This window comes from Tenrec ecaudatus, chromosome 4 (assembly GCF_050624435.1).
Source record: "Tenrec ecaudatus isolate mTenEca1 chromosome 4, mTenEca1.hap1, whole genome shotgun sequence".
Taxonomy (NCBI): domain Eukaryota; kingdom Metazoa; phylum Chordata; class Mammalia; order Afrosoricida; family Tenrecidae; genus Tenrec; species Tenrec ecaudatus.
The window spans coordinates 36,836,112-36,863,565 of NC_134533.1; the positions used below are offsets into that span (position 1 = coordinate 36,836,112).

At 42.8% G+C, this 27,454-nt stretch overlaps 1 protein-coding gene and 1 long non-coding RNA gene across 2 annotated transcripts in view; one reads left to right on the forward strand and one right to left on the reverse strand.

Moving 5' to 3' along the window:
- Positions 1-602, reverse strand: part of CAPRIN1 (cell cycle associated protein 1) — a 31,398-nt gene extending 30,796 nt beyond the window's left edge. The window contains exon 1 of the mRNA XM_075545915.1: positions 442-602. The gene's annotated coding sequence lies outside the window, so the exon portion shown is untranslated. The remainder of the gene's footprint in view (positions 1-441) is intronic.
- On the forward strand, positions 135-27,454 carry LOC142444724 (uncharacterized). Its single transcript, XR_012783925.1, has 2 exons — positions 135-377; positions 27,253-27,454. It is a non-coding gene; the product is annotated as an uncharacterized LOC142444724 (long non-coding RNA).

Below are 27,454 nucleotides of genomic sequence, written 5' to 3' on the forward strand. Positions count from 1 at the left end.
CGAGCCGGTGGGGGAGGGGGCGGCGCGCGCCGCGAGGGCAGGAAGAGCCGGCGAGCTTGCGCGCGACCCGCCCGCCTGCCCGCCCGCCGGGCGCCCGGCCCGGCCCGGCTGCGCGGCGCCCCCCGACCCCCCTCCCCGCCGCCGCCGCCGCCGCCGCCCGGGGACAGGGAGCTCGCGCCGGGGGCGGGGCCTCGCCGCGCCGACTGCCAACGGTCACTGCAACGGTCCCTGCCGAGCGCAGCGGGGCAGGTCGCCTTCCGAGGCAGGGACAGGAAGGGGAAGGTCGCGGCTCGGCGGCCGAGAAGGGCACTGGAAATGGCCGGGGTGAGGGGTCACTTGGGGAGCAAGCCCCTCGCGGAGGTCCAGCCGATCTGGAGGTAAAGGACACGGGCGCGGCGGCCCTCTTCCCTCTCGGCGCCTTGGTCCGGGGTGGCGGCTCACCGTGCGCGAGCAAAAGCCGCTGGAGCTCCCGAGTGAGCGGCTGAGGGGGCAAGGGCGGCGGTGCGGTGCGTTCTGGGCTGTGTTATGCGCTCCGAGGGCGCAGGCCGCTTCGCCCAGTCCCCGCTGCACCGAGAGCCGCTGCTAGTGAGGCGGAGAGCCGGGAGCGGGAGGGACTTAGCCAGCCCTCTGAGGCCGAGGGGGCGGGAGGAGCAGCTGGCGGGGCCCTTCGTGGCCGCCGGGGCTGCCCGGCGCGAACGCCTGCTGGGAGGCGCACGCCCGGCCGCTGCCCTGCGGAGCCCAGGCCCCTGCTTTGGTGGGCTGCGCAAGTCCGCGCAGGTCGGGGTGGCCCCGCCGAGACGGAAGGAGCAGCGCCTCCCTTTTTTCCCCCTGAATTCGATGCGAGGGTCCATCAGGCGAAGTTGCGTGATGCCCAAGTGGGGGACAATAGGTGTCAAGCAGCTGGATTTGGAATTGGCGACTGCTCTGTGAAGCACCCTTTTTTGGGTTGGGCTGGTGGGGTGGGAGGGGAAGGGTCAAAGTCTGCAGTAAGGGGTGCATGGAGTGGGTGGTGCAATCTCAGCCTCTAGAATTCCTTGGGTGCAGCGCAAACTCCCACACCCCCACAAGATTTTTGAAAATACCTGCAGCTGGCCGGTCCTCCACAAAACCGCCTCAGTAACCTAGGAATTCTCTATAGAATGAGTCGGGATGAGCGTAAGTGACTTTTACAAAGTCTTAGAAATCCCAGGCTCATTTAAAATAACAAGACATGGGGCAGGGAATGTGCGGATGTGCTTTATACAATTGATGTATGTATATGTATGGATTGTGATAAGAGTTGTATGAGCCCCTAATAAAATGTAAAAAATGAAAAGGAAAAAAAATAACAAGACACCTAGGACAGTGTATGTTCAGTAACCCAAAAACTATTGCTGTCTGTTGATTGCCTTAATAGCCTGTCGGGCAGTAGAAGTTCCCCATAGGGTTTCCAAGGCTTTATATCTTTTGGATTTTGTAAATCTTTACAAAAACAGACTGCTACCTCTTTCTCCTGTGTTTATTCAATAGGTTTGATTATTACAAATTACTGGCCTGATTTTTGCCTTTTGTTTTAAATTTACCCACAATTGTAAGAGAATGTTGAAGGAAATGTATTCAATTTTATTTATATCTGTTTAGTGTGTGTGTGTGCGTAGACGTGTTTTTCTTCTCCATGAGAATTTTTCCAGTCTTATAAGTAACGTACAGAGAGTATGTGGACAGTGTACAGAATATGAGATGACACGTACTGGCAGAAAATGAAGTAAAATCAATCTAATTAGTGAAAATTCAGCAACATAATCTTGTATGACAGCAGTAAATGACCAATTTATCATTTAAATTCCACGAAAAAGATTTTTACAACCGGATTTTACCAGAATTGCTATTCCTTGGGGAATAAAATGAATAACAGTGGTTGGCAACAGTGTATCCTTAGGGAGCCTAGAGAAAACACACAACAGAAGCCTCTGGCCTCAAATATTTGTTTGCTGCAAAGTCTTTTCTAATATTTATTGAGCACTTTACAGTGCTAGGGATGGTGGATAAAATAATATCCCTCTTCTCATGGAGTTTGCCTTCTAAAGCGGGGCAAAAGGCAAATGGGAGTGGAGTAGCAGGGACAAGAACAAAAAGCAGGCTGGTAATTTGAGCCAAGACCAGAAAGTAAGGAGAAGACCCAGCAATTGTCTTTGAAGCATTTTCCAGGTAGAGGGGACACCAAGCGCCAAGATCTGAGATGAGAACGTGCTTGTCCTGCGGGCTCAAGGGAACAGCAAGGAGTTCAGAAGAGCTAGGAGATGAGATCAGAGATTTAAATGGGGCGGGCCCATGCTGAAGAGTTGCTTTGAGGACTTCAGCTTTTGCTCAAGTGGATGAGATGAGATACGGAGTCACTGCATACATCCTGTCAAGCAGAGGAGTTGTCAACGTGTTTTTTGTTTTTTGTTTTTTAATTTTAACAATTTATTGGGGCTCATACAATTCTTATCACAGTTCATACATATACATACATCAATTGTATAAAGCACATCTGTACGGTCTTTGCCCTAATCATTTTTTTCTCCTCTTTTCTTCTTTTACATTTTATTAGGGACTCATACAACTCTTATCACCCTCCATACATATACATACATCAATTGTATAAAGCACATCTGTACGGTCTTTGCCCTAATCATTTTTTTCTCCTCTTTTCTTCTTTTACATTTTATTAGGGACTCATACAACTCTTATCACCCTCCATACATATACATACATCAGTTGTATAAAGCACATCCATACATTCCCTGCCCCAATCATTCTCAAGGCATTTGCTCTACACTTAAGCCCCTTGCATCAGGTCCTCTTTTTTTTTTCCCCTCCCTCCCCGTTCCCCCCTCCCTCATGTGCCCTTGGTAATTTATACATCGTTATTTTGTCATATCTTGCCCTATCCGGAGTCTCCCTTCCCCCCTTTGTCAACGTGTTTTAAATAAATTGCTCTTCTGCTGTTTTTACTGTAAAAGTGTATTGGCGGTTGATAAGCAGAAGCTGGGAGACATGATTAGTTGCCTTCGAGTTGATTCTGACTCATAAGGCCCCATGTGTACAGAGCAGAACTCCATAGGGTTTTCAAGCTTGTGACCTTTTCAGAAACATATACTCAGGCACTTAGCTATTTGCACCACCCAGTTAGGAGACTACTAAATTAATTCAGCCCAGGGTGGTGCGCCATGGAGACCTCTCTAGGTGAAATCAGAGTTTATTAAGGTTATTCAAGATTTAAGTACTTGCACGGTGTTTACCAATGTTCTGAGAATTCTCAGCCTGGTGAATAGAAAATATGTAAGCCATTATCCACTGTCATTTAGTCAATTCTGACTCATCGTGTTCCTGTATGGCAGGGCAGAACTGTCCCATAGGATTTTATAGGCCTTAAATTGTTTTTTTCTTTCATAACAAATCTTCAGTTTATCTGAAGCAATTTAGTTTCAAAAACTTTAAAATTACAGCAATGGAATAGTCAGAAACAAAAGAGTGATCAAAAGCACTGCATTTTTTGTTTATTGTAGTTTTTTAAGGAGAGATACTTGAACTTAACTGTATATATATTGCCATACAAAGAACATTAAAATAGTACCCAAAACATAAGACCCATCTTTATTTGCATGAAGCTATCACTCACAAAGCTAAGTAAGTTGTAAAAGTTGTCTGAAGGCTCGCTGTTGTTCTCAAACCAAAGAACTGTATTGTTGGTTGCACAATAAGATGATTGATAAGAAAGTCAATATGTTTTTAAAGTAGCTCTTACGGTATAGCATACTATGTGATGAGAATTCTTGGGGACTAAAGGCTTTTCAGTTGTTAAAAAAGGTCACCTGTTTTAGTCTTGGAGACTCTAGTTCCTCCATTCTACTGATGCCAAGAATTTCCTTATAGTCAGTTGTGCAACTTTTTAGTTTTTCTACAAACTTCATAATTTTTGCTTTAAAAATCATAGTTTAAACTAAAAAAGTACTAAGTCCCAATACAGAAGTATAACTTCAATTAGTTTGCTAATGTTAACTGTAATTTTTTGTCACAAATATCCAAAACAAACGGTAAACTCATTTAGATAGCCAGATTTTAAAAGCAGCAGGCAAAAATGGAGATCTACTCATCTACTTATATTTTTAGTAGCCATATAAGGACACTCTTAATAGATCTACTCACATTTATCCCTGGTATGTTCTATTTTTAATGGCCATTTGAAAACTAAAAATTGAAATCTTTGCAGAAGCTGACAGCCTATCATTCTCTCCAGCAGCAGCTGGTAGTTTCAACCTGCTGACCTTGCTCACCATCCAGTCAGCAGCCCAATACATAACCCACTGTACCACCAGGGCTCCTTCATAATCCCTAAAAAACTCCAGCTCATAGTGACCCTATAGTGCAGGGTAAAGCTAATCCCTGTGGGTGTCTGAGGCTATAAATCTTTACAGCAGCAAAAGTTTTGTTTCTCCCATAGAGCAGCTGGTAGTTTTGAACTGCTGAGCTTGTGGATAGCAGCCCAGCACATGACCCATTACACCACTAGGGCTCCTTTCATATTCCCTTGCTCTTTGCAAGTCAAAGTGTACTCAGGCATCACTTAGAAGTTTGTTAGAAATGCAGATTGTCAGGCTCCACCCCAAACCTACTCAATTAACCTACATTTTCACAATATCCTCTGGTGATTATATACATATCTGAGTTTGAAAAATCACTGTGTTCATCTTCAAAACTTGGCCAATATCTTTGAGATCTGATATGAAATAATCTAGCAGGCAAATTCTCCCGCCCCCTAGAATCAGAAACTCTTAAGAATGGAGCTCTGCTGTGTTTTAACAAGCCTTCCCGAGAAGTCTGATTGATGTGTGCTGGCTTCAGAGAGGTAGTACTGAAAACATCCTGTGATAAGGTGAGCCAAGGAAAGGCAGAAGAGACCTTTCCCTGGCACATGGCCCTGCATTGGTTATCCAACAGTCAGGATTTGTTGTCAACTAAAATAGGGTTTTTTTTTTTTTCTTTTTTAAAGGAAAACAGTTGTGAGGGGACCAAGATAGACTAGTCAGTCATGACAGAACTTCACATTTTGGTGCCCATTTCACAGCCCGCCAAATTGGGCTAATTTTGCTGCAATGACCTCAAAAAATCAATGTTTTCAAAGAGATCGGCACACTATATATTGTCCCTTGACTATATGGCCCTTTACTTTTGTAAAAGTCATTTCTATATTTTCTGTGATTGGTTCCATGCCACCTGAGAACAGAGTTCTGTAGTGACAGCATCCTCTTGTTAGGTGCCAGCTCGTGGTGACTATGAACAACAGAATGCAACACTGCCTGGTCTTGTGCCATCCTCATAATCATCCCTGTGTTTGAGTCCGTGTTGTAACTACTGTTTCCATCTCCTTGGCAGCGTCTTCTTCTTTGGCTGACCCTCTATTAAGTATGCTGCCGTTCTGGAATGGATTCTTCCTGATGATACCTATGTAGTGAGACGAGGTCTCACCATCCTTCCAGGGAGCATTCTTGCTGTCCTTCCAAGATAAATGTGTTTGTTCTGACATGCTTGATATTTGCTCCAACACCATCTTTCAAATACATTCACTCTTTTTCAGAATACCATGGCTTGGATCAAATCCATCTTAGTCCTCAAAGTGGCATCCTTGCTCTTGTACACTTTCAAGAGGCTTTATGCCACCCATTTACCCAATACATCTTTTGACTTCTTGACTTTTTGCATCCATGGATGTTGATTATAGATTCAAGTAAAATGAAATCCACCTATGTTAGTCCCGGTTGACTAGAGAAACAAATTCAGAGACGCTCATATTTGTGTAAGAGAGAGCTTTATATTGAGAAGTACTTATAGATAAGAAAACATCCCAGCCCAGTCCAACTCAAGCCCAGAAGTCCAATAATGGTCCATAAGTCCCTCTTCAGACTCAAGCCATCACATGCAATGATGCAGAGTGCAGGAATATCACAGGCTGGTGGGTGCAAATTCATGTGGATCCAATGGTGGTGATAATATCACAGGGCTCTGGCAGTTCTTAGAGTGGCCCTCAAGCAGGAAAGTGAAGGCAGAGAGAGAAGGAGGAGGGAGGGAAGGGGTAAGGGAGGGAGGGAGCGAGAGGCTGACCTCCAGAGAGCTATGTATGTTGGTTGTATCTCCAAGTGAGATCATCAAAAAGTCTGTGACCTGATTGACAGGCTAAACACTCCTACACTTTTATATATCTTCAAGCTGATATTAAATTATGTAACTACCACACCACCAAATCTAGATACTGTCTGGTCCTCTACAAAAGACGTTTACCTATAGAGATTTCCATGTCCAAGCTTAGTACACATTTCCCGTGGCAGTTCAATAGAGAGGTCTGCTCGCTCACAGTGATCATCCAATGGACTAATAATGATGGAGAAGCCAAATCTCTTATATTATGTATCACTATGCTATCCGGATAGGGAACTCAGAAGTATCTCAAGTTGTCAAATGTACCAGACAATGGGCAAACAAGTCACATGACCTTGTCCAACCATAAGGGGGTCTGTGGCATTTAGATTTTATGTCAACTTGCACTTTTGTGGTGTAATCCAACACATGCCACCTGGGAGGTGTAGCTTTTTTATGAATGAGACACTGGGAGCCCTCTTCTCTCTACCTCTTAACCTCCCTGTTTGCTAGGACTCTGTGCCTACATCCAGGGGCAATCCCATGGGCACCCGGTCCTGAGAACCGGCAGCACCCTGCCATGTTTCCACTGACCTTGGATCCACAGGACTCTGTACCCACTTGCCTGTGATTTTTCCTGCATCCCACTTCACTTCTCTGTATCATCGGCCTGCAGCTATGTGAGTCCAAAGAGGGTTCTGGCTAGTGTGGGCCCCATGGATTTCAGTTGGGCCGGGCTAGGATGCCTTCTTGATATAAGATTGCTTGTTTAATATAAAACTTTCTTATATATACGAATGTCACTGGTTTTGTTTCTCTAGACAACACAGCTTAACACAGGGCCCAAAGGTGTTAGTCTATTCAATGCCTGACAGGAAGTGGGGAGAACTAGAGATGCTTAGCGAGCAAACACAGCTCTCCTCCCCTTTTTGTAATACGGCATCTCAACTCCCCGTGTTCTTGGTGTCTGTTCTGCTAAGTCCAGGAAGATCGGTACATTAAAGGTAAAGCGGTATTTCTAGGCTAACTTTCTACACAGCTCAATGCCATGGTCTCAACAAAACCAAATGTATCTATTTCCTACTTGACATAAAGGTCCGTCGTCAATGTCTGTGTGAGCCTGTAAGTTTTCACCGCCTTCATTTTTTACCTTTTTTCCCTAATCCAAAATCATGAAAGTAGTTTGGAGTTAGTATATCACTGGGGGGAGAAAATATTCCCCCATTGGTGAAACAGAATACAACTATAATTGGAAAGCACTTTCTCCAAAAACCTTGACATTGAAGTATTTTAATACATTTTAATAACCCAAATCTCCCAAACTGACATTCACTTGTTTAATTCAACCCCAGCACTCTGAAGGCCTCAGAGTCAAGTGAAGTAATAATTGCTCTATGTAGCCCAATAGTTTTGGCAAAAGAAGTTCCACAGCTTTAATTTGAAACATCTAATACCAATCCCAAGTTATTGGTAGCAAAAGAGATTAACTTTCATCTGAATTACATTACCTATGTCTCTGCTTCAGGTTGAAGCTATGGAAAATTACAAGTCCTTGAGAGCCAAAATATGATATATGTCCCACCTGAAATTAGAGACCATCTCAAGAAAATTTTGACACATTGAATACTAATGACTCAAAATGTTGTGGGATTACATCGTACCTAAAGAAAGTGAAAGGTAAAAAAAAAAGTAAAAGGTCTTTGAATCAATATGAAAGAAAAGACCAGAATGGCTGTCAAAAGACACCCTGACACTTGCTCTTGAATGTAGAACAGCTTAAGTGAGTGGAAGAAGTGATAAGTAAAAGAGCTAAGCAGAAAACTGAGAAGGGAAGCTCAAGAAGACATCGGGAAAGTATTATAATGAAATGTGCCAAGACCTATATTAGAGAGTCAAAAAGGAAAAGCTCAGCATATCAAGTGAAAGGACTACAAAAAGTTGCAGTACTTAAAAGAGTCGATGGAAGAAATATTAAATGACATAGGGAGCACCCCAAAAGATGTAAATAATGTACAGTTATTATTTAAAAAATTGGTCAACATCCAACCACTTCAAGAAGTAGCATATGACAAAAGACCGATGATAATGAAGAAGTCCAGGCAGATTAACAAGCTTCATAGAAAGGAGTCGGGTGGGGATAGGGCAGGGGGAGTTCCAGGAATTGATGGATTATCAATTGAAATGTTTCAGCAAACTTAGGCATAGCTGGAAGCATTCACTTATCTATGCAAAAAACTCTAGAAGATACTTACCTCTCCAACCACTGAAGGAGAGCTACATTTGTGTCCATTCCAAAGAAGGGTAACCCAACAAAATGCAGAAATTATCAAACATATCACATGCAAGTAAAATTTTGCTGAAGATGATTTTTAACTGGCTGCAGCAGCGCATCAATAGCTGCCAGGAATTCAAGCTAAATTCTGAAGAGAACCTTAACTCAAACCCAAATTCACAGCCATCCAGTCAATTTTGACTCATAGCGGTCTGAGACTATAACTTTACAGGAGTAGAAAGTCCCATATTTCTCCTATTGAGCAGCTGGTGGTTTTGAATTGTTGACCATGTGGTTAGCAGCCCAATGTATAACCCCTACACCACCAATGCTCCTTGAAGAGGACCCAGAATGACAAATATTACTGAAATCAGATGGATCTTGGCTGAAAGCAGAGAACACCAGAAATATGTTTGTTTGCATTTTATTGACTATTCAAAAATTGTGTGGATCATACCAAATGATTTTAGGGTACTAAACAGGTGGGGGGGGAGACAAAGATCCATCATTCCGATGAAGATCATTAGCAGGAAGTAATAATAACTTCTGAGGATTTACAGTCAGGCAGCTATTAATTAGGGCACAGAATAAAGGAAACTGTCACCAATTTGTGATTGTAGTTCCATGAACTACAGAATCAGGAATGGGACCAAATTTGAGACGTGTACATATTTAGAAAGAAGAGCTTACAAAATTGGTCCAGGGCTTTCCAACAAGGCAGTTAAGGCATAATTCATGACTATGTGACTCCTCCCCAAATGGTGATCTTCATCAAGGACTCATGCAAGCAAGCCCTTAAGGGAGACTGCCTCTCCTTAGGCTAACTGGTGAGGGGCAGAAGTAATCTACTTTTCAGCACACTCTTCCTGAAGTCAAGATTATTCACAGCCCCATCAATAGAAGGAATTCAATGCAATGGAGGTTTGATCCACATGGAGAATCGGAAATGGATCTTGTGCTTTCACTGTCATGCATAGCCTGCAGACAGGGTGCTCACAATGCAAGCTCTAACACACAACTGTGGCTGACATTGCCGAGAATGGGAATATGAAACACTGTTATGCTCATACAGGACCTGTACATCGACCGAGAAACAATCTTTTGGAACAAAGCAGGGGGCTACTGACTGGTTTTAAGGATTGTATCCTTTCATTATACGTATTCAATCTGTATCCTGAGTAAATAATCAAGAGGATTTGAGCTTAAGTTCTGAGCATCTCGTTTGCAGAAGGCAATGGGTAAAAATGAAAGCCCCAAATCCCTTATGGAGTCCCCAAGTAAACTAAGCCCCATTGAATTCCTTCTGATCAAGGATGTAGATAGTCCTTCCCTCAGGCAGAGTGAATTGGAAAATGGATTACTTCCACCCTTTTCCCGTTAACCCAGGGAAGGGCAGTCTCTGAGAGGCTTGCCTGGGTATATCCTTGATGGACTGAGGACATTATTGTACCTCATAGGAGAAGGAGAATTTGAGAGCATCTAATTTTGCTCATGCAGAGCCTGTACATGGATCAAGAGGCAGTTGTGTGAACAGAACAAGAAAATGCTGCCTGATTTAAAATCAGGAAAGATGTGCGTCAGGGTTGTATCTTCTCACCATACTTACTCAATTTGTTTGCAGAGCAAATAATCAGAAAAGCTGAGCTGTATGATAAAGAAAAATGAGTTACCAGGATTGGAAAAGAATTCCTACTTATTCACAATTGTAATATTACACTTAAGAAACAAGTGCACACTTAAGAAAACAGGAGTATTTTGTAGCCGCACCAGTTCAGAATGTTTTCCATACTTCGCAAAATACTGTTATTCTCTCTCTCGTGAGCACTTTCTTGTTAGATGGCATCTAGTGCGTTCTGACTCAAAGAGACCCTCAGTACAACAGGATGAAACACCACTCAGTCCCGCACCAGCCTCACAACTGTTCTTCTGTGTGAGCCCATTGGTGCAGCCTCTGCGTCCGTCCATCTCGTTGAAGGCCTTCCTTTTGTTGCCCCTCAGTTTTACCAAGGCTGATGTCCTTTTCCAGAGACTAGGCTTTCCTGATAACAAGAGGTCCTGTGCAGCAGATTTATCCAATACAATCCATTGTTTGATTTCTTGACTGCTACTTCTATGACCATTGATTGTGGAGTCAAGTAAAAAGAAATCTTTGACAACTTCAATCTTTTCTCCATTTATCATGATGTTTCCTATTGGTCCAGGGAGAAATTTGAGCTTTCTCTTTGTCTTTAGTAGTAATCTATACTGAAGGCTTCTGTGTTAGTCCAGGTGGACTAGAGAAACATAAATAGACACTCAAATGTGTATAAAAAGAGCTGTCTATAAAGAGCAATTGTATATTAAGAAAACATCCTAACCTAGTCCAGATCAAGTCCATAAGTCCAATACTAGGCCATATGTCTGATACCAGTCTATAAATTCCTCCTCAGACTCATGCAACACATACGATGATGCCGAGTGCAGGAAGATCACAGGTCAGGGGGTGGAAACTCTTGTGGGTCCAGTGGCAGTAAAAGCATCTCAGCACTGGTGTGGGTTTCCAAGTGGCTCTAGGGCTGTGTCTCCGTCAGCGTAGCTCCAGGTGGCTTGACAATGGGAATGTGTCTCAGGAAGAGAATGTATCTGGCCCCCAGCGGACTATTTTATCTCCATCGTGCCTCCAAATGCAGTCATCAAGCTGCAACCTGGTTGACAGGCTAGACTCTACCCCTTCACAAATTGACAGGAGATTAGGTAGCTACCACAGCTCTGCCCTTGGTCTTCATCAGCAAATGCTTAATGAGTTTCAGCAAGCAATATTATGTCATCTGCACATCCACGAAGGTTGTTAATAAGCCTTCCTCTGATCCTGATACTACATTCCTCTTCAGATAATCCAGTTCCTCTGATTGTTTGCTCAGCATATAGATTAAATAAGTATGGTGAGAGGATTCTACCCTGTCACACACTGAGACAGTTTATTGTGCCAACCTGGCTGATAAACACATGTGGGATTAATTGAAGGGCGGAGAGATAAATGGCTCAGTGAGCCCCGCCTTTCTTGTCCCTTGCTCTTTGATCACCAGACCAGTGCCCAGCTGCCTTGCTTGTTCTGTGCCTCCGTTTGCAAGCTACACTACCTGTGGGACACCTAACCTGTGAACTGTGTCACTGTAATTTGAGGTCTCTTTAAGACTTGCCTCGCCAGAGAATTGGAATGTACATCTCTGGAGCTGGGGACTGATGGTTGGAGACCTGCCTTGCTGTTTGCTGCCTTGCTGTTTGCTGGGATAGCCTAGCTCTCTCTACAGAGAACTACCTGGCGGGCCTCAAGACTTGAAGGACTGCCAGTATCTCACAACTCTTTCTCAAGAGTGAGTTGCACTGAGTCATTTGTACTGCTTTATAATTTAACTGTTCATTTCTTATTTTTGTCTTTTTTACTGTTCATTTCTTATGTTATATATCTATCTGTATATAATTTAACAGTTCATTTCTTGTGTTATATATCTATGTTTATAAATATATATATATATATATAAAATCAGCAATCTGGTTTTATCTCTCTAGAGAACCCTGTCTAACACACACAGTTTTTCTGGTTTGAAACCATGCAGTAGTTATCTACTTGTTCTATGCACACAACTGCCTCTCGAGCCGTGCACAGGTTCCACTGGCCCACAATGAAGTGTCCTGGAATCCTCACTCTTCTCAGGACTGTCCGTGGTTTCTTATGAGCCACACAGACACCTTTGCACAGTCAGTAAAAGCCAAATAAACATCTTTCTGGTATTCTTTGCTTTCAGCCAAGATCCATCTGACATCAGCAATGATTTTCCTTGTTCCACATCCTCTTCTGAATCCAGCCTGAATTTCTGGCAGACCCTGTCAGTGTATTAATGAAACCATTGTTGAAAGATCTTCAGCAAAATTTTACTTGCATTTAATATTAATGATATTATTCTATGACTGTTGTAGAATTTGTGCATTCTGCTAGGCCACCTTTCTTTAGAATGGGCAAAAGTATGACAAACTGATGGAATTTGGTGGATTGAACACTTAGAAGCTATTTGATCATAGAATTGAAAAGATTTTGACTATAGACACAAGTCTTTTTTTATGGTTTAAGTGAAAATGTGGGAGACATGGCGGTGTAATGGTTACACACGTTGGACTGCTAAACAGAAAGTCAGTAGTTCAAAATTACCAGCTACTTCTCAGGAGATAAATGACTCTTTCTACTCCCATAAGGAGTTACAGTCCCCGAAACCCACAAGGGCAGTTGTACCTCATCTGAGTGGATTAGGGTTAGAATTGACTTGAGAACAGGGAGTTTGGTATTTGGGCAGTGAGCTTTATATTAGCTTTGTGTTTCTGCTTTAGTAGCGTTAAACGGGGCTGATTTTGTTCCCCTTCTGCAACATCAGGCGATGTCTGGATATTTTTGTACTTGTCTCAACTAGGAAAGGAAAAATGTCCTACTGGCAACTGGTAGGTAGTGGACAAGGATGCCCCAAAAGACATGAGACAACGTACTTAGCTGCAGCTGAGTCAGAATCCAGGCCAAAATATCAGTAGTGCCAAGGTTGAGAAACTGTCCCATCATACAAACAAGAATGTAGTCACCTATTTCATTGTTTACAAGTGAAAATAATGGGACACAATGGCAATTTTTTTTAATCTTTAGAAATGAAGTGTGAAAGAACATAAAATTGAACTATGAACTAAAATTTACCAGCATCGGGGAAATAGATCTACATGCATATATTTACAGGTTTAGTATTAAGGCAGCAGATGGACATTGGACCTCCACTCAGCACTTACGCAATGCAAGAACACTTTGTTCTATCAAATTGGCATTCTATGATGCACACCTTCCCAACATGATCGCTGAAAACAAATTTGTACATAAGCAAATGTGTTTAAGAAAGCTTATGATGCCTGGCTATCAAAAGATATAGCATCTGAGGTCTTAAAGACTTGCAGCTAAACAAGCAGCCATCTAACTCAGAAGCATCAAAACCCACATGGAAGAAGCACACCAGCCTGTGTGACCACGAGGTGTAGAAGGGGCCAGGTATCAGTCATCAAAGAACAAAAAATCAGTGTGTGCCAACCTTCCTGATGTGACCACTGAAGACAAATGTGTACATAAGCAAATGTGTTTAAGAAAGCTTATGATGCCTGGCTATCAAAAGATATAACATCTGGGGTCTAAAAGGCTTGAAGATAAACGAGCGGCCATCTACCTCAGAAGGGACAAAGCCCACATGGAAGAATCATACCAGTCTGTGTAATCACAAGGTGTCGAAGGGATCAGGTATCAGGCATCAAAGAACAAAAAAAAATCACATCATTGTGAATGAGGGAGAGTACAGAGTGGGAACCCAAAGCCCATCTGTAGGCAACTGGACATCCCCTTACAGAGGAGATGAGCCAGTCAGGGTGCAGGTTAGCAACGATGAACCATACACCTTTCCTCTAGTTCTTAAATGCTCCTCTCCTCCCCTCCTCCCACTATCATGATCGCAATTCCACCTTACAAATATGGCTCTGCCAGAGGATATACATTGGTACAGATAGGAACTGGAAACACAGGGAATGCAGGACAGATGATCCCTTCAGAACCAGTGCTGTGGCAATACTTGGAGGGTAGAGAGAAGGTGAGATAGAAAGGGGAACCTATTACAGGGATCTACATATAACCTCCTCCCTGGGGCATGGACAATAGAAAAGTAGGTGAAGGGAGACGTCAGACAGTGTAAGATATGACAAAATAATAATAATTTATAAATTATCATGGGTTCATGAGGGAGCGGGGAGGGAGGAGGAAAAATGAGCTGATACCAAGGGCTCAAGTAGAAAACAAATGTTTGAGAATGGTGATGGCAACAAATGTACAAATGTGCTTGATACAATGGCTGTATGTATGGATTGTGATAAGAATTGTACGAGCCCCCAATAAATATGATTTTAAAAAATATTTACCAGCATCATCTTTTATCTTGGTAATGATTCATAATCATGTTTCTCCCCGCCCAGGTGCTATATAATTTACATATATCATTTATCCCACTGAAGCACTTGGACTATCATGAGAAATTCTCTGCTGAGAAAAATAATCTCCTTCAAGGTGAGAATTGCTACACCAAGTTTTAGAAGAGGTGCAAATATATGTATGCACCCTAATTAAAGTTAGGTCCTGGGACAATTTAAGTCTATTGGGAATTCCTCATTTGGGATTGTTTCTACAGCTGGCCACGATGGATATTATTACTTTACCAAAAGCTTTCACACCTCATAGCACAACTCGCCTTACGTGATGGTTTGCCCTTCAAGGTGCTGATAGCTTCTTATCTTGGAGGCCTAAAAATGTGATTTAAAAGTCTACCTAATTGCTGTTTATAAACATGACAGATTTTACAGAGAGAGATAGGTCCTCTAAAATCTTTTTCTCGTATAGATCAGAACCACCTCAAGGAAGGAGGTCTCACATTGGCTGGTCACTCCTTCAAGAAGGGGGACAAGGGGGGACAATCCACTTGATGCTGTACTACATTAAAACAAGACTGTGTCAGGTCAACAGGCCCTCCATAGGAATGAGAGGAGACCCTTACTGGAAAGTCAGGTTGAGATCAAGGGACAGAAACATCTACATTTCAGAGGTGGCACTGCTGTTTCTGTTGGTGGGTATGGTGGGTAACTAGGGAGGAAAACCAACCTCACATGGGGAAGGGATGCTGAACGATAATCGTAGGGAGCCTAAATGGAGAATAAACCCAGTTCTGTGGTCCTGGGTAGACCTACCTTGAATAAGCCTCTACCTACCTTTCAGTGAACCACACTATGGATGGACACTACGGTGAGCTTGGACGCAGGCATTACAGGAAACATGGCACCCCCCAAGGGCCACACCAGACTTGGTGTGGAAGCTTGACAGAATGAAATGGGCCCTACCCCCAAAGTACTTACTACCCTGGGACTTAAGACTGAACTACCCTGATGGGAGAGGATGTAAGGGATGGCCACCCCAAGACTGTGGAAATGGCAGTCATTGGACCTTGGGTGGGTCCCCTTTCTTAGTCGATGTCCAATGAAAAGATACCCATAACCACCTTGTACTTGGTGCTTCAATGCTCCCCTTGCATTAATATGACAGGTTTTGATAGGAGAGGCAAGGGTCTACCCTTGTAAGAGATGATGCAGGAAATGTTTCCCTAGCCTCAATCCCCATGCTCAATGTAAACAGAGCCCAATCAATTAAGAAATCAATTTGTACAAAGCAACAACTCATGGATTGCAGTTCGCAGTTGGACTATATCAACAGTACCTTAAATTTCAGCTCATTAGATAAATTTTTGGTGTTATCAATGCAATCACCTTATACCTTAAGGGGATGATTAACAATGTTTTTCTTTTTTGTTTTGTTTTGCTTGTTTGTTTTGGGAGTTTTTTTGTTGCTGTTTTTGTTTCTGGTTTTTGTTTATTGTTTTTGTCATAATATGACCACCAAAGTAAACCAGAGTCATTCATAAGCTGGAGACAAGCAGATGGATTCTAGGCTCCCAAGCAATTCTAGTATCAATTCAAGAACAGTTAGTTCTTATAACATGGTCCTGCTCGATACTCACCTGCAGGAAGACATCACTGAATATACGGATGCTACAGCAAGTGTGGTGAAGAAAACAGATGGTGCCTGACTATCAATTAGAATAGTGTCTGGCTCTTAAAGGCTTGTATTCAAACAAGCAGCAGTCTAAGTGAGGCATCAACAAAGTCCACACGGAAGAAGCACACCAGCCTATGTCATCCAAAGATGACAGTAACAAAATGCAAATATGATGAAAGGAAAAGCAGCAGAGCTTAAATTGTGAGCATCCAATTTGTGGAAGGCTATGGAGGAGGGTAGCAACCAAAATCTGCGTGTCTGTTTGGCTTGGGCCTCTGGCAAATCCCCTGTAGTCACAGCTTTACTATCAGAGATTGTTGTGACCTTGATGATGGTGAATCAGACCATGGTACAATGTGATACTTGGTCAGTTGACCTCTCTCTTGATCCAACCTGTTTTTGTTGCATGCCCACATATTTCTTGATTGTTCCAGAAAAGAAATTCCTTCTTTGGCCTTTTAAATATTGTTGGTGCTTTTACTCTCTTACTCTTTACTTTTATATTATTATTATTGTTTTCTTTCTATTTCATTGAGCTTTTGTTTTTTGTATTTTCTGTTAGGTTTCCCAGTTTAGGAAGCACAGGAGTGGATGCATAGAGACATTAACTGATGCAATGATTTATCAGGAAGGGGGGAGGGAAGGGGAACTGGGGAGCGATCAGTGGATATGGGGAGAAGAAGGGGGCATTAGAGCTGATGGTGATGAGGTGTATACAACTTTTTAGAAGCCGTTTAACTGCGGGAGTGTATGATCGTTTAGAAAACTACTAAGGAAAAGAAAAGAAACCAAGCGACCTATGGTGACCCTGGGTGAAGAAGGAAGGGTTTTTGTTTATAGGGCATTGAGTTCAATTTAAGGGTGGTGAACAATTTGGAGAGGGATAGCCATAATGGTTGTGCAACACAGAGAGTATAATCATTGGCACTGAATTATACTCACGAACGATTTGTTGTGTATCTTTTTGCCAACACTGAAAAAATTTACATAACTAACAATGAGTATGGAGAATAAGAAAAGGGTCTGAAGTTGCTTGTGGTACAGACCGCACCATTTTTCTTGATATGGTTGACCTACTGAATTGTATGATATGTGATGAAGCACGAATATAACTGTTTAAAAAAAGAACAGTCTTGGAAACACGAGGCAATTCTACCTTGTCCTGTGGAGTCGCTGAGTCAGAATCCCTTCAATGACAGCGAGCAGGAAAACGTTCTTAGGGGGCTTCAGATAGTAGCTATTATAAAGCAGTGCACAGGTATTTCAATACTTCAGTGAGGAGTTTGTGCAAACTTGTATGACATGGCTGAGCACCAAGAGACCATTGCTGCCCTTGGTAAGAGGTTTTTCCAGTCGTACTGAAGAAGCCCCAGTCAGGTTAAGTAGGATGGGAGGTGATGGAGGGGTAGAGGGAGTGACTGGAAAACTCTGCCACGATGTTTGATTTGGGGAAAGACAGGCAAATTTATGATAGCCAAAGTTAGGGATAGGAAAAATTATTGATATTTTGTCTGTGTTGGCAGAGACTTTAGCATGCAAAAACAGTGAACATGGAGGGCTAGGCCTCGTTTAGAAAGAGGGACACTCCTTTCATATGAATAAGCTGGAAGGAGAGAAGTTTGTAGCCAATTTATAGCTAAAAATTGAAGGAATTATTTCTCAATAGACCCAACCTATTCTTCCACCTGCCCCACCCCATGAAGTCGGTAGGGGAGGGATATTGCTGAGACTGAGGGGGTAAGACGTTTGATAAAAGTAGGTCAGTATGTTGATTGAAGGAAGGAACCCATGTAGCATGTGGTTCTCTCCTAAGATGGACTCCATCTCCCAGCTGGACCTGCATTATGTCCCACTCCATCCATGTCTGTTACTCCCACCTCACCCACAGCCTAGTTCTAGAGTAGCCAGGGTGTTCTTTTCAAAGGAAAGTCAGACCATTTCAATCAGCTGCTCAAAACTCTCTAATGGCTTCCCACAGCCCTTGGAAGAAACTCCCAAGTCCTCACTTGGGTCTATGAGGCATTGATTATGTGGCCTCTGACTACCATCCCAAACTCATCTCCTACCACTGTTTGCAGGCCATTGCCTGTCTCTGACAGTCTAAACACCCCCCCCCCCCATGGTCTTCGTGCCCGTTGTTCCTGGGACTGTCCTCCCAGGGGCTCATTTGGTTCGCAGTGCAAAGTCACTTCCTCAGTGAAGCCTTCCTCAGTTCTCAAAAGCCAAATTGAGTTGATTCTGACTCATAACAATCCTGTAAGACAGAGTAGAATCGATCCTGTGGGTTTCCAACTCTGTAAATCTTTACCTGAGCAGAAACCATCATCTTTCTCCCCCTGAGCAGCTGATGGGTTGGAAGCATTCCCATGTAGTTAGCAGCCCAACTACAACCTACTATTCCACCAGGACTTCTGGTTATTGCATCTAAAATAGCTCCCTCTCTCCTATCACTCACCTCTTTCTTAGCTTTATTTTTCCATATAACTCTCATTGTGATCTAGTATACTCAGTATCTATCTGCCTATTTCCTGACATCCCACTCCCCTGACCCCAAGATATCAACTCCACAAGGTTAAGACCATTATCTGTCTTGTCCCTTTTGTGTAGTATCTTCACATGTCACAGTGTTGGTTCTTCATATCTGATTGATTGATGACTGATGTCATCCACCTTTCAGTTTTGCCAGAATAATGACAAATGAACTGAATGACAAAATAAATAAGGATGTTTGCCGAAAAAGGAAATAAAGACAATGAAATAATAGACCACAGCTAGGTAAGGAACTAAGGAGAGGACTATCTGAGAAGAATTAAAGGAGAGTTTGGGAACTGTCTATTCCAAAGAGATTGGAGAATGATCATAAAATGGGAACAGCTGAACAAGCATACCATAATTTTAAGATTTGAGGTCAGGGAATGGGATGTTTTATTAGATGAAATAGTTTCCAGTGGTACAAGATCTGTATGTAACTGGAAATCAATTGAAGAGGACACAAGACAAGGTCGCTTAAAGTAAAGCCAAGAAATTAAGAGGCGAGGGTGTTAGCCATAATTATGGACCTTGGGGTGACCCACAATGAGCCTGGTACAAAGGTCTTGAATGACAAGAAAGGAGAAGGGCAATGTAACCACATGGCATGAGCCTCAAAGGATTAGAAGAATTGTATAAGAAGATGAGGATGAAGTGATAGTCCAGAAACAGTGATGAAGAGAAAGAGGGACAAGCTCAGTCCTGAGATATGTAGATGTGAGTTCAGACTCACTACCTTATAGGGCCATTCTAAAAGAGAGCAGATTTTAAGGCAAGGACAATATTCCTAGAAGATGTGGAATATAGGGAATTAGCTGATCCCAGAGCAGGAGTTCAAGAAGGCACATTAGAGAGCTGAGGTGTGAGGTGAGAACTGATTCGGGGATAAGGAAGTAGATAATAGTACAGGAATGTTAGGGAAGTGCAAGCACTATCAAACTTCAATATACATCGGAATTATGGAGGGCTGGTTACAACACAAGGAGCCCTGGTATCGTGGTTACATACTGAACTGTTAAATTAAGGTCAACAGTTCAAAACCATGGGACGCTCTGAAGGAGAAAGATGAGACTTTCTATTCCTGTGAAGATGTACCGTTTTGGAAACCCACAGAGGCAGTTCTACCTTGTGCTATAGGGTCGCTATGAGTCAGACCCAACTTGATGGCAGTGAGCTTGGTGTTAAAACACAATTGCTGAGCTCTATCCCTAGTTTCTGATTGAGTAGATCTGGGGTGGGACCTGAGAATTTTAATTTCAAAGAAGCTCTCAAAGATTTAGATGCTACTACCCCAGGGTCTACCCTTTTAGACCCCCAGTGGAATGCAAGATGTGAATAATAAGTCAATGAAAAGAGGGATGAGAAGGGTGAGTGGATTAGTCCCAAACATCTAGAGCAGTGGTTCTCAACCTTCCTAATGCCACGACCTTAATACACTCCTTCATGTTGTGACCCCCAACCATAAAATGATTTTGGTTGCTACTTCAGAACTGTAATTTTGCTACTGTTATGAATCATAATATCAATATCTGATCTGCAGGATATATTTTCATTGTTATAAATCGAACATAATTTTTAATTGAACACAAAGCATAGTGATTAAGCACAAAACAACATCTAATTATATATTGTGAAATATTTATGTGTTTTCTGATAGTCTTAGATGACCCCTGTGAAAGGGTCATTTGGCCTCCAAAGGAGTCAGGACCCACAACCTGAAGACCGCTAATCTAAAGAATGTTAGGCTCTGGGCTAATGGATAGAGGGCATGGAGCTAGTTACTCTGGGTGATAACAGCTTGGCGCCCATATCCTCTCAATGTACAATTGAACTTAAGGACACTTAATCTGAATTTAAACCATCAATTTAGTCCCAAAGAATATACCTTTATTGTTAGGCTGTGACATTTTGGAAGCCCGCCTTCTGTGGGATGTTTGAACTGCCAATATTTTGGCCAGGAGTCAAGCACTTAAACAGAAATTCTGAAAATACCTTGGAGCCCAGACGTCTTAAATATAAGGCATCCCCTTCAGGAACCCAGCACAAGGCTTTGCTACTGGGTGAATTGGATGATATTTATACTGAGTGCAGTGGATTTAGAGACCTGGCAGGATAGTTGAGGTTGGGATTGTCAAGTCTCAGCAGTGCTATCATTGGGTGTCTGGTGCCACCAAAGAGCAGGGATGGGCTTGAAGAAACCAAGAGTTGGCATGCACAGACAGCTTGATTAGAGCAACAAGGACAGAGAACCCCTAGGCCTCAGACATCATAGGCTGGCTTATACAAATGACATGACTGTGGTGCCCTTACTCTTGATGCCTACCTAATTGAGCAAGGCTTCCAACTATTTCCAGGATTTACCCTGAAAACATTTGGAGAATGGAATTTTGAGGCATTCTTTGAAGAGTTCGAGAATATTTTTGAATCTTAACTTTAGAATCTCAGTGTCTCCGTTCCAGGACTGTGTTGATTTAGTCCCTAATGAAAGCGAAAAACTAACCTTTATTATTTCTCAAGAAAAGATTGGATCTATGTTGAGCTTGCCTCCTTTAATCCACCATGGGAAAGACACGAGCCCCCCCCCCCCCCATATAACTCCCTACATGCATCTTGGCTGAGTGAAGCCAGGGTGAACCCTTAGAGCCAGGTACCTACTGGGACTTGAAATCATTTGTCTGGTGAGTCTGCTTGTTGCTGTATGACATGCAGTCAGTGCCTTGTATCATCAGCTTGCTAAAGCGAACTGGAAACTAGGGCAAGTAACACAACTTGGAAACAGCATTTGAATCTGCTCTCTACTGTGGGGTTTAGGGGATTGGCAGTCATGCATTGCCATACATAATGATGAACATACATCAGAAATCGCCAGGGACACTTTTGCCCACCCCCTCTCCCCCACCAATACATATTTGTCTTTTTAAGTTCGCTTTCCACAATCCTTTAGAGACCAGTTATTTCTTTGTAGACACTCCGTCTGCAATTTAGGTAACCTACAAAGGATGAAGGATAGTACCTGTATCTGCCTTCATGCCCAACTAGATTATTTCTCCCAAGGCCCAGGTGTTGTTGTTGTTGTTTGGTTCTCCAGAGTTCGTTCTGACGCAGATCAACCCCACATACCAGGTAACTTACTGTAAGAAAACATCCTCAATAAAAATTACCAAGAAAGCAATTTTGATCGAGCGGCATAATTTAAAATAATAATGACTCACTTATTAATCATGTGCGGTGTTCCAAGCACTTCATACACATATTTATCCTGTTATCAAGATAATAACCAAGTGAGGATAGATGTTATTCTCCTCATTTTACCAGTTAAGAGAGAATGGACATTTGAAGGGTTTAAATGATTTGGGTAATGTGCAGAGCTAACATTTAGGTCAGAGTAACTGATACTGGGCCTAAACTTTAGAGGGCAAGACAATAATTATTTTTAAAGACTATACATTTATTAATCAGGTTGCAGTTTGATTGGAGGGCAACGAAATAAATGGCTCTGCAAAACCCACCTGATCATGTGCTGCCACTTTAGCTAGTTCTCTGCCTCAGCCTGTGTGCTACACTACCTGTGGGCCAAGCCAATCCATGGATTGTGTTGCTAGAACTTGAATCTCCTTTGAGACCTGCTTTGCCACGCTGCTGGTGCATATATTGTTTGAGCTTCAGGTTGGTGGATCCTGTCCTGCTTGAGCTACAGATAGGAGCCTCTTTTGCTAAGGTCCCGAGCTATAGACTACTGCTGACCCAGCCTACTGTCTGCTGCCTGCAGGCATACTCTGCTTGCCTTGTCTGAGGGAAGACTCCTATGTCTGCTTCCTTGCCCTTAAACCCAGCAACCCACCTGAGTTGAAGGGCTTCCAGTATATTAAACAGTTCCACAAAAGTGAGTTGAACTGAGCCCTCTGTACTGCTGTGTGGACGAGTGAGTGAGTGGGTGAGTGAGTGAGTGAGAGAGTGAGTGAGTGAGTAAGAGAGTGGGTGAGTGAGTGAGTGAGTGAGTGAGTGAGTGAGAGAGTGAGTGAGTGAGTGAGTGAGTGAGTGAGAGAGAGTGAGAGAGTGAGTCTACGTGATCCCTTCTAATGCTAACATTCTATGACTTAATCCTCATCCCAGCCTCTACTACTATTAGTACTCATTCTCTAGTCTGTTGTTGTTAGGTGCCATTGAGTTGGTTCCAGCCCTTAGCCATGCTGTGTACAACAGAACAAAACACTGCATGTTCCCACACCACCCTTGTAATTGCTCTTATGCCTGAGCCCATTGGTGTAGCCTCTGTGTCCATCCATCTTGTTGGGGGCCTTTGCTCTTTTGCTCTTTTTCACCGCCCCTCCACTTTACCAAGCATGATGTCCTTCTCCAGCGACCGGTCTCTTTGACAATATGTTCCAAGTATGTAAGATGAAGTCTTCCTACCCTTGCTTCTAAGGAAGCATACTTCTGTAAGGCAGGAAATACTTCTTCCAAGACAGATTGGTTTGTCCCTTTAGCTGCCCATGGTACTTTCAATATTTTGACTCTGGTGAAGGCTTGGTACACATTTTATCTGGTGCAGGATTTTCACATGTCTTATGTAGTGGTTGCCTAGTGTGAAATACATGAGTGCATTCATGTGTATTTACATAGACCCAAAACAAGAGTGAGAAGAAATAATCTAAAGCTGGCTGTGTTAGTCTGGGTAGACTAAAGAAACAAAATTCATAGACACTCATATTTTATAAAAGAGAGTTTTATATAAAGGGTAAGTGTACATTAAGAAAGTACCCCAACTCAGTCCAGTCCAAGCCCGTTAGTCCAACATTAGCCTATATGTCTGACACTGATCTACAAAGTCTTCCTCAAACTCACAAAACACAAGCAATGTTGTCGAATGCAGGAGGAAAGCCGAATTAGTGAGCGTGTAAGCATCTCAGCGCTGGCAGGGGTCTCTACGTGGCTTCTCCAGCACCCAGGGCTGCATCAGGGTAGGTTCATGTGGCTTCTCCTCAGGGATGTCTCACAGGAAGTGAGCCTTGCAAGCTGAGGCAGAGAACTAGCTAAGGCAGCCACACACTGGTCCAACAATGAGAGAATGTGACAAGAAAGAGGAGGCTCACTGACCCTTTATCTCTGCCCTTCAATTAATCCCACATGTGTTCATTGGCCAGATTGGCACAATAAACCATACCTATCACACTGACTAATTTGTATTTACAATTCATTTGTTTGATTTTCTTGTGATTTATTAAAAATAATGGAAAAAATAAGTCATTTTTTCTGAATAAGGTACATACACTTATTTACATGTTTGCATGTATGTTTGTGACTGTATGTGTGATGAATGTCTATGTTTCTCCAATCTAAGCTGTCTCTTGATCCAGTTTCTGATGTTGCCATTGGTTTGGGACGCACACCACAATGGTCACTTCATGTATATGTATAAAAGGCAAATACTCACCAGCAGATGTTGGAGAAAATCAGGCAGCTCACCTGAAAATCTGCATGCTGTGCTAAAACGGAGAGTGAGTGTTTGTTGATGAGTTGTTATCCACTGGATAGCAGTAGATTTAGCTTTGGGGGTTTAGTGATGCAATTTGAGTTTGCCTTTAGCCCGCCTGTGCCCTTCAAGAAGAAATTACTTTCTAGACGTTAGTGGTCTAAATTAGATTGTTCTGAGACCAGCAGAGGAGTGTTGTGGATGACCATGATAGCCTCATCCTCCAGGTAGAGTCTGCCTTTAGCTCAATTTGGGAAACTTAACTGGGAGGACATTGTTCTTGCTTGGAGCATACACTTCCAGGTTGATCAAGTGACAGATGCTGGAACCTCCCGTGACTCAGAATCCCGGGTCATTCCTGAAGGAAGTGATGAGAGAAATAGTGAGACAGCATTTTCCTAGAGTTGCCCTGGTAGCCTGGGTTTCAGGGATGGAAGCAGGCAGCAGCCAGCCGGCATTAAAGAGAAGTCAGGGGAAGGGAGCCTTTCCATGTCCAACTGATTTATATCTGGCGATTAAAAGGCATGAGAGCCGTGGTGACATAGTGATTCCTCATTAGGCTGCTAATCTCAAAGGCTACGGTTTGAAAGCACCAAGCAGTCGTTTCTTCCATAGAGAGTGTGAGCCTCAGAAACGCCCAGGGCAGCTTCGTGCGGTCCTGTAAGGTCACCATGCGTGGGCATGGACTTGATGGCAGTGAGCATTAGAGGTGTGGTTGCGCTGTCCTCCAACCGGCTGAAGTGGAATGTTGTAGATCTTTTTTGACCTAGTTTTTATGTGTCTGCATCTCCTTTTTAAATGTCAATCTTTAGTATTTATTCTGACTACATACTAGCAGAATACCATTTGCAATGGCATAATCAATATCTTTGCAGTTGACAATACCAACCTGATCAGTCAGCGTCCTCACCTAATGTTCTCCCTTTTTAAATTTTGGGATAATTACAGATTTATAAGACATTGGAAATCTAGCCCGAGAGGTTTCGTCTATTTTTCACTCCGTTTACCCTGTGGTGACAACCTACACGCCTGTATTTGCATTTCCAAAGTTTTCTGAGTTGTTTTTATAATTAGGAAAGAAAAAAGTATCTTTCTGGTCCTTGCAGGTGTGTTTTCATCTCTTTATTCTGAATTAGGCCCCGTCCTATGCTGTTTGGGTTGAATAAGTTTCAACTCATGGTGGCCTCTTACATGGGGGCTCCAAAAAGTTTGTGGACCTGGATTAGCTCCTAATAAAAAAGTTTGGGGGGGAAATTTTTTTAATAAAAATAAATAAAAGTGTTTGAAGGGAAAAAATTGTGGGGGGAAATTGAATGTAAAGGTCATGGGTGTTTTGAAGGCTGCATGCATCTGCAGAGTGGTGGAATTTGTCCCTGGAGTTTCCAAGGCTGTGACCTCTTGGAAGCCTGTCATTCAAGAAGCTCACCTTCGTACTGACGGTCAAGCTCATCCCCCTTGGCACCACCCAGCCACTCCTGCTGCTGGCCTACACTTGGCTGCATTGGGACTCTCTATGTCTAGCTCCAGGAAGGAGGCTCGCAATATTTAAAAATACTTTAAAACTGTCCTTGCTTTGGGAATGGCCAACCAGAGAAAAGTCTGGTCTCAAGAACTGAAACAGAGTTCTGGCCACTTACACATTAATCCGTCACCTTCCGGATCATGGAAGGTTCAGGAGAGGGAGGCTGGAGAGGTAGCCAGTTATTAATCAGTGATATGGAAATGTCTTCCCATTTGGGCCACTATGTGGGCTGTGCTGAGGAGCCTCCCCGTCCCTGTAGTGCACTAAGCACATTGCTTTATTTACTTATCCTAAGGGGAAAGGGAAAGAAATGGTTATTTCATGTAGATATTTGAAATGATACATAGAAATTAATAGAAGACTAAAGTTAGGAGGGGAAAAATCCAACACCCCAGCAAATACAAGCAGGAAAGAACTCAGCTGTGTCACTTTGTGAAAGGACAGATTTAAGTACAGACTCTATGTGAAAATAAACAAGAAAGGATGGAAAACATGCACGTTGAGTTCAAGACATTGTAAGACTCAGAAGAATCACTGTACTTACTGTTCAAGGTCTTCACATAGCTTTACAGTCATTGAGTTAGTCTTACTTGTCCCCCAATACACTGTCAGTTCTTTGAAGATAAAGGCTGCGCTTTTAGGTTTTAGAACTCTAGAGCCCAGCAACGTACCTAGTTCAATATTTAACAAATGATAAATACATCAGTGAAACTCTGCTGCTGGGCCTGACATTGACCTAGCTGTGTGACCTTGTAGGTAATTCAATCTGACCTCAGGCTCCTCTTGTGTAAAACAAGATTGTGAAGACCCTTTGGTCCCTTCCAGCTCTCAAGCTGCACATGGTGTCTGCAAGAATTTCAAGGCAGGCAAAAAGGGAAGCCTGGCGAGAAAGCGAGAGAATTGCACATATTTGAGCGTCTACCCCTGCAAAGTACACACATCATTTACACAGTCTGCTGGGAAATGAGAAGGGGCTATTTGTGAAGAAAAGTGTAGCAAAGACTGATCTAAGAGAAATGAACGAAGTGTTACACAGCTACCCAGAGGAGCCCTTTCAGAGGTGCAGAGAAAGGAGTGATGCATTCTAATTGCCATTCTGATAGAACTCCATGGTGTGTGTGCCAATCACGCTCCCAAACGATAAGGCTTACTTAATAACGATTAAAATATAGTACAGGTGAATTAACAACAGTTTAAAGTCACTGCTGTGCTTGGCACATACTGAATGCTTTTTAAATGGAACCATTCATAACCCAAGATGCCCTAGGAGCATACTGGGTTACTTGTTGAACTGCTGAGTCCGGCAGCAGTTCGAAACACCCCCCTGCTCCTCAGGGAGACAATGAGGCGTTCTATACTTGAAAAGATTTCTGGGCAAAAAATAAATAAATAAAAGATTTCCGGGCTCAGAAACCCACAGAGGCAGTTCCACACTGTCTTTACAGTGTTGCTAGGAGTCAGAACCGACTGGACAGCAGGGATTTTTTTTTTCCTTTTTGGCTTTATTCAAAACCCAAAACTTTGCCTATAACTGAGACCCGAGTTTAGGCAAAGCATCCCTAAAGGAAATAAGCAGCATCTTAAGTTCTGATTTTGAAAACCTAAATAAACACTCGACTCGTGTTATGATGAACTTGTTTTTATATTTGCAGGGCCCTTCAAGTCTCTCTCCAGTCTCCTGTCCCAGTTCTTGGTCCGTTCCATGTCTATCTTCTCTACCTCGTCTACACTGTCTCAAAGGAACAGAAGCAGAAGAAATTTTAGCAGCCTTTCTCCCCCAAAGTAGAGCTCATTGGGAAAGTTCTAATCAGGAATAAATGACCCTGGGGTTTTCTATAACTGATGCGGAAGTCA